We start from the raw sequence: 8418 nt of genomic DNA on the forward strand, positions 1-8418 counted from the left end.
TTTTTCTTTGTATGCATGTATTATTCATATTTTTAAGAACAAAGAAAATTAAGTGAGATGTCATTTTTAGTAATCGAGTTAGTGAAGTGTTTTGGTTTTGTTTATTTTTTTCAAGATTTTATTTATTTATTTGACAGAGAGAGAGACACAGCGAGAGAGGGAACACAAGCAGGGGGAGTGGGAGAGGGAGAAGCAGGCTTCCCGTGAAGCAGGGAGCCCAATGTGGGGCTCGATCCCAGGACCCTGGGATCATGACCTGAGCCGAAGGCAGACGCCCAATGACTGAGCCACCCAGGTGCCCCTGGTTTTATTTATTTTTTGTAATGACAATACTTTATGCAGGAAAAGATGGGAAATGGATTTCCCTACATCACTAGTGGCATTGTAAATTGCTATAGTCCTTTTGGAAAGTGTTTGATAATATGTAGCAAAAGCCTTAAGTAGTCATATCTTTTAATGCTGTACAATTTCGTAAAAATCTAACTGAAGGGAATCTGTCCCACATGTGCAAAGTGCTTTATATATAAAGGTATCAATCAAATTACTATTTTAAATGTTCCCAAATTAGAATTAACTTAAATATCCAATAATATATTAAAGAACATCCACAGAAAGTTAATATCTAAATATTTAAAATGATATTTACAGATTTTGTTACAAGATAAACATGTTTAAGGTGTCACATTAAGAGAAAAAATTATTTTAAAAAATAAAAAAAATGTATATCGGCTGTCAGATATAATGTATAGAATGATTATAATCATGTTAAAAAATATTCCTAGAAAAAAAATACTAACAACAAAATGCTCCTATTGGGGGGCAGAAGTTTTTCCTCCCTCGGTTTTCTATTTTTTCCAGGTTATCTGTAAAAAACATTTCTTATGTTATAAGAGAAAAAAATAACTGTCCTATAAAGAAGGAAATGATGCACCTTTGTTACGATTTGTTCATAGTCAACCTATGCTGATGTTATATTGATCTACCAGTTTAATTCCTAAATTAAATGCTCATTGGCCATTTCTAAAAACTGACTATAGCATTTTGCCAAGGACCAATCATCAAACCTGTTGATTTTTATTATCCCAAGATACTAATTGCTTATTACCAAGTGCCGCTAGTTTTGTCTTCTAAATATTTATTGACATCACCTCTCCTTTTCTTACTGCCTGCCCCCACTGTTGGCCCTGGCTAAAGCTTTTATCCTAACCACTCTCTCAGCTTCATTCTTGTTTCCTCCCATTTTATTCTGCACTCTGCCTTGAGAGTAATCTTCTTACAACCCTGACCTACCACATGATTGATTTGCTTAAGCCTCTCCGTGGCTTTTATGGCTCAAGAGCCGTAAGAGTTCATGTTCCTTGGTGAGCTTGCAAGGTCCTCCTGACTTGACCCCTGTCTACATGTCTCCATCTCACTTCCAGCTCTAAGAATACATACGTCGTCTCTGAGGTCACACCGCCACTTCATATCTCCTTGACTTTGTTCACACTGTTGCTTCAGTTTGGAACCCTCCTTACCTGCTAATACTCCACATTCCTCAAGTGTCAGCTCCTCCAAGGAGACTTCTCTGACCCAGTAGGCTGAGTAGCCCCCCCTCCTGGTTCACACACACACACACACAACTGCTTCCCCAAAGTAAACAGATCAATATCACTTGTATGTTTCAAGTAAACAGATCAATATCACTTATATGTTTCTAAAGGGCTTTCATATGTAATAACACCTGTAACCCTCATAATAACCCTGTGAAGTAGGCAAGAAATATATACTCCCTATTGTATGGACAAGAAATGCAAGATTCGAGGAAAATATACTTGGCTGTGGTGACACAGTGCATAGGGTGGAGTCAAGACCAGTACCTAGGTGTTCAGATCTCTTTTCTTTCAAGCTTGCGTCCTCAGCTGCTAAGATTAAAGAGGTGTATGTGGAGAGGCCGAGGAGTTAGTAGGGAGAAGGAGGATCTAGCTGGTGGAGAATCTTGAGAACTAGTCTAAGGAGCTATTTTGGCTAATTAACCACCATTTACTGAATATCCACTCCATTCCAGATTTGGTGCTAGTCATTTCATGCAAATTGCCTTGCGTAGTGGTTAAGAGCCAGACTCCAGAGCTCAATGCCTAGTTTGAATCCCGGCCCTGCTACACCATCCAATTCTCAAAACATTCACATTTTATGTATGAAAAAACTGAGGCCCATATAGGTTAAGTTGCCCAAAGCCACATAGCTAGTAAATGGTAGAGATAGTTCAAGTCCAAGTCTGTCTGATGCCCTTTCTTTCTTTCTTTCTTTCTTTTTTTCTTTCTTTCTCTCTTTCTTTCTTTCTTTCTTTCTTTCTTTCTTTCTTTCTTTCTTTCTTTCTTTCTTTCTTTTAAGATTTATTTATTCATTTGAGAGAGAGAGAGAGGCAGAGAGTGAAAGCAGGGGGAGAGGCATAGGAAGAGGGAGAAGCAGACTCCCTGTTGAGCAGGGGCTCGATCCCAGGACCTGGAGATCATGACCTGAGCCGAAGGCAGATGCCCAAGCGTCTGAGCCACCCAGGCGCCCCTGATGCCCTTTCTACTACATATAAGACCCAAGTGGCTAAGAGAAGAGATTGGGCTTTGAGGCATAAAGTCATCGGTCCATACTTTCTGGTGATGAGATCTTGAGAGTTGCTTGACCTTCTCAGTAGCAGTTCCTGTAGCTCAAAGTGGTAGAACCTACTGGCAGCAGCACGGTACCCGGCATGTGTGAAGGGACCACATATGTTGATTCTGTTTCTTATGCCACTGCATTGCTGAGGGACACAATGGAAAGATGTTCGTGGAAACTCTTCTTGGCAGCTGTGTAGAAGGACTGGGGTAAAGGAGGCAAGGGGCTGTTCAACAACCTGGATGTGAGGTTGCGAGAACTTGGTGGAGGATGCTGGCTTTGGCAGGAGTGCAGGGGAGGAAAGAAACACTGAGCTCCCAGGTGAGAAAGTGGGAATTGTGAGTGTGGTTGCTAGAAGCTTTAGGGTCCTGCTAATTCTGATGTCTTACATTCTATTTTATCCTTTTCGATTCTATAAATGGTATGTGTTTTTAGAGAAATATATGTTCCATCAAACATTTTAGCATTGTATTTTTAAAGGCTATCAATAAATCTCAGTAATGACAATGATTTCTACTAACTTCATTTCATGATCCAAGTCTTGAACTTTTAATCTATGTTATTGATGAAATTAATATGAATTACGGATTTTTTTAAAAGTAGGCTCCACACCCCCTGCAGGGCTTGAACTCACAACCCTGAGATCAAGACCTGAGATCAAGAGTCAAATGCTCTACTGACTGAACTACCCAGGTGCCCCAATTATGGATACTTTTTAACCCAACTGAAGAAGGGGAGATTCAGTTAAGATTTAAAAACCCGTCAAATACCATATAACGGCCTTCAACCAGAAATCCACATCTGTCAAATGGAATCATGGTGTAACAAAAACTCAGCCAGACATAGTCTACAAGGTCCAAGCAGGGAGAAATAATGTCCAGTAAACGTTAAGAATTGATGGCTAAATGCATTATGTCCCAAACATATGCTGGATTCAAACCCTTTCTCCCTTGAAGGTCAGGAATCATTTCATGGAAGCTAAGGTTGCAATTTAGGAAAAAAAAAAAATTAAGGGATACAGTTATTTTCACTGAAGCAGAACAAAAGAATTGTTAAATCGGCGTGGTTTCTTCCCCTAACATGTACACTCTCAAAATGAATCAGCTAATAAGGTCTGTTCAGTAAGACTAGATAAGCGATACATTATCTGGCACATTTATTATGAAAAGTGATTGTTACCTAGACTAGCAGGGAAGAAGACATGTTGTGTAGGGATTGATATAGACAATTTGTTGTAACCAGACTAACAAAACCCTGTTATTAAGGGGTATAATGTGAGAGACTGAACATACAGCAGGACAATGGCCAGACCATATATAAAAATAGAGCTCCGATCCCCAGCCTGCAGCATCCTGCCCACAAGACCAGCTCCTTATCTACAATAAACCACCCAGCAATCCAGCCCGCTGTAAGTCAGACCTGCACAATGCCAGATTGCTATCTCTAGTAACAATCCGGGAAGCTCAATAATAACTTCTATAACAACTGGCCCCAAATGGCCAGGACATGATTAATGACTGACAGCCTCCCTAAATTTTTTTGCTGCTTCTAACTTAGGACTCTAACAAGAGAGCACCAATAAGTGCCCTCTTTCTAGTTAGCCTGTCTACAGCTTCCCTAAGCCAACAGCCTCCAGTCAGGGCACACCAGAAGCCTTCTTCTTTCCACTATAAAGCTTTCCCACCTCGCCGCCTGCCTTTGCATCTCTGCCAAAATGCAAGTGACAGTGGCTGACTGTCTTGCTATACAGCAAGCTGAGAATATACAGCATTTGCTTTTTATTTTTTTAATTTGGTTAGTCTTCATTTATTTTTATACTTGAGAACATAGAAATAATGGTAGAACTCTTGGTTTTAATGGTGCTAAAAAAACAAAATTCAATGGAGTATATTTTAAAGATCTTGGCTTTATTCAACAGTTCATGAATTGAGCAGCATTCCATCTAGCTGATAGAAAGGAGGTCCAAAGCGCTCTATAAAATGGAAGACTCTTGTAGGCAGAAGGAGGTGGGACAAGGAAGTTATTCCAGCAAAGAGCTGGTTATTTCAGACAAGGTGGCTTTGGGGGATAGCAGGGGTCTATCAGGTGGATTACCTCACTGGTGCTGGCCAGGTCATTCCAGACTGACTAGTTAAGATTACATTCCTGGGAGAGGCTGAAACTGCATTTAGATTAGGTACTAAGTCTTGTTTTGGTGATATGGGCTTAACACAAGGGACTCTATTTGGGGCCAGTTGTTTCTTTTTTAAAAAATAGTATCAACATAAGACACTTTTGACGTCAGCAGCAATTGTGAATTATACAGTTACAGACTATTAGCACAGAGCAGGGTAGGTATGGGGAGGATATAAACAAGGAATGTAGAATTTGGATAAAAAGTAGTCTTACCGGGGTGCCTGGGTGGCTCAGTCTGTTAAGGGTTTGCCTTCAGCTCAGGTCATGATCTCAGGGTCCTGGGTTCGAGTCCCACGTGGGGCTCCCCACTCACTGGGGAGTCTGCTTGTCCCTCTCCCTCTCCTTCTGCCCCTTCCTCCACTCATGCTCACTCTCTCTCTCTCTCCCCTCTCAAATTAATTAATTCATTAATTTTTTTAAAAAAGGTAGCCACACAGAAAAAGGCATCAGATATACATTTTCTCTTTCCAAACACATTTCCTTTCCTTTCAGAATAAGCTGCATATGCAACATTGTTAGTCATGAACAGGCCCAGTACTACTGTTTCCTTTGTTCACTTCTCCATCAACTTCTTCTGTTTCCTGGTGTTGCCTTCTTTTCTTCAGCCAGCTTGATATAAGCCTTTTGCTTTGATCAAAACGAGCATCTTTCCCACCATATACTTGACTAGGCTGCAGGACCAGCTACGTAATTTGCAGGGCCTGGCACACAATGCAAATGTGAGGTCAGGCCCCTAGTTCAAAAATTATGAAGAATTTCTAAACCGTGGGGGTGTCTGGGTGGCTCAGTTAAGAGTCCAAATCTTGGTTTTGGCTCAGGTCATGATCAAGGTCCTGAGATCGAGCCCCACGTCAGGTTCCGCACTCAGCACAGAGTCTGCTTGTCCCTCTCCCTCTGCTCCTCTTCTCTCTCTCAATCTCATTGATTGATTGATAAAAATAAATTAAGAATCAAAAATTAAAAAAGAATTTCTAAACAATGACAGCAGAGCAGTAAGCCAAATGTGAGGCCCTTCAGAATGTAGGACCCATGGGGTGCTTGGGTGGCTCAGTCGTTAAGCGTCTGCCTTCAGGTCATGATCACAGGGTCCTGGGATCGAGCCCCGCATCGGGCTCCCTGCTCCACGGGAAGCCTGCTTCTCCCTCTCCCACTCCCCCTGCTTGTGTTCCCTCTCTCGCTGTGTCTCTCTCTGTCAAATAAATAAATAAATAAAATCTTTAAAAATGAAAAGAAAGAATGTAGGACCCTAGGGAGGGAAGACTGTCTCTACACTCTCTCTGGTCTGCTTTTACTGCACTTTGCCAACTCTGAGACTTGAGGTCCTAAAGCCTAAGCACTTGGGGCCCGCAAATGGGCTTTTGGCGGCGGCCAGAAGGTCAGAGCAAGGCCAGGCTAATGTGTTCTTTTTCAGAAAAAGCAGAAATCTGTTAATGATAGATAAAAATTAGATACTTGAAGTTTGTAAACTGGGTTAAATTAATCATTAGATAGTGTGCTATTTGCTGAAAATAAAAAAAAAAACAACACACATTGACTAGCAAGTGGCCACATTCCCTTTTTTTGTGCAGTGTGTTGAGGCTGTTCTATCGCACGACAAAGAAGGGATAGCAGGAAAGCCGTGCAGACGGAAACGGGATTCTTGCTCTCTTCTTACTATCGAGTCAGGTGTTTTCGTTTTTGTTTTGTTTTTTAATTAGAAACAATGAACCTGTGCTGTCCCATGGTTTCAGCAAACCCATCGTCAGCAGTGGAGATCCAGTAATGTCTGTAAATATTATCAAACCAAAAAAAAAAAAAATCCATTATTCACCCTCTTCTGGAAAACTTATTGCCATAAAGTTTAGGGCAGATAATTCCGTGGAAGGCTTGAAAGTTTTTCAGAACAATATTTAACTAGGATTACATTCTATAAAATGAAACTAAAACGCTAGGTTAAATTATGTCACGTGTAAAACCCAAGCACCCTTGCACTCCACCCTGACTTTTCTATCATCAGAAGCTGGGGATTCCTGGCTTTTGTGAGCTAAGAGAGTTAGGGCATGTTTGTACTTCTTTTACCCTTGTTTAGGATATCAGGCCACTGGAGGCTAAGGCCACTTACCACATCTGGCTATGTCTTGTCACGTGGGCACATATTCACATAGAACCAAGTTCAAGTCCCTCTGTAAGACATGTAAAGGAACTAGCAGAGGGGAAAGAGCTCACAGACTCTGGTTGCACTCCTGGTGCTGTCACCGACTAGTCTTACGACCATGAAAAAAAAAACACATCATCTGTCTGAGCCTGTTTTCTCCTCTATAAAGCTGGGAAGTAATAGACTGGTCAGAAGGACCCAGTAAGATACATGTAGGGCCTGGCACAGAAAAGGGGTAGCAGTAAGACTCAGTAGCCCTCCCTGTGCTTCCCCACCTCCAAATCTGTTCCAGTCTAATTTTCCGTGACACAGCCCTCCAGTTCCGCCAGGCTATTACTCATCGCCCCCTGAACATTGTTACACAATCCTGCCTTTTCTTCAATCTTCTCAGTCTAGAGGACCTTCCCTGGCAGTCCTCATCTAGCTAAATCCTACTCATCCTGGACGATTCAACCCAAGCCTCACTGCTTCTCGGCAGCCTTCCCAGGACATTCTGCATGCATTCCCAAAGCACCAAGCACTGTTGTCTGTTGTGGGGTCAGTACTCCACACTGCTCCGGAGCTTTCCCATGCTGTCTTATCTTCCCAAAGATGCTGTAAGCTGCTTGAGGGCAAGGATAGGCCCTTAGTTGCCTTTGTATCTCCCACAAAGAAAGACTATACTTTCAGGGATCATTTCTATAGTTGGTATCTCCCACAAAGAGGATTCCTGTGTGATACCCATGACAAGTCTCAGTAATTACATGCTGAGCGCATGAATGAGTGCTGTGTCATATTGCGTTTTGTTAAATTATACATATATGCCTGGGGCTTGAAATGTGAGAAAATGACACGGCTATTTCTCCTCCTTCTGATGTAGATTGCTTTTTAAAATATTATCTTTTTTTTATATATGTATATGGTATTTCTTCTCCAATATTTCAATATACCACTTAAAATCTGACCTGAAAAAAAGTATTAAAGTTGTGTTTTAAATGGAAGAAAAATGCACCAGCTATGACTAATGTCTTCAATTTATAGTATGTCCAATTTGGAGAAGACCATGCTTTCTCATAAGGTTGCATGACTGCGAACAAAAACATTTTCAGCCACAGGATGTGTTTTGGAAGAATTTAGCCCTTTATTAGGCTAGGAAAAAAGTGAAAAGAAAAAAATCCAGAGACACAGCTTTCCTTGATACACATCTTACCCTACATAGAGAAGGCACTCAGATATTTGTCAAATTGAATGATTTCTCCTCATAGAATGTTTGGTGGGAGGCAGAAAGTAGATCGGAGCATTCTCAATAAAAATGATTCATTCTAAGTCTGGATATTGCATCCTTGTTAATTACGTAGATATTGCCAACTATTGAGTATTAGCACCGAGGATGATTAACGGGGATGAGTGAGAGATGACATGTATTTCTACTACCATTATTCTGGATTAAATAATCGATACAAAGAGACCTGTACATCAGCCACTTTCTAATACTTGTG

At 41.1% G+C, this 8418-nt stretch overlaps 1 pseudogene; it reads left to right on the forward strand.

The window, feature by feature from the left end:
• The first annotated feature begins 7593 nt into the window (after nucleotides 1-7593).
• LOC135362235 (small nucleolar RNA U3) lies at nucleotides 7594-7690 on the forward strand (annotated as a pseudogene).
• The last annotated feature ends 728 nt before the right edge of the window (nucleotides 7691-8418 follow it).

Source organism: Mirounga angustirostris, unplaced genomic scaffold (assembly GCF_029215605.1).
Source record: "Mirounga angustirostris isolate CCGP_5_RB_7025 unplaced genomic scaffold, mMirAng1.0.hap1 SCAF_12, whole genome shotgun sequence".
NCBI classification, from domain to species: Eukaryota; Metazoa; Chordata; class Mammalia; order Carnivora; family Phocidae; genus Mirounga; species Mirounga angustirostris.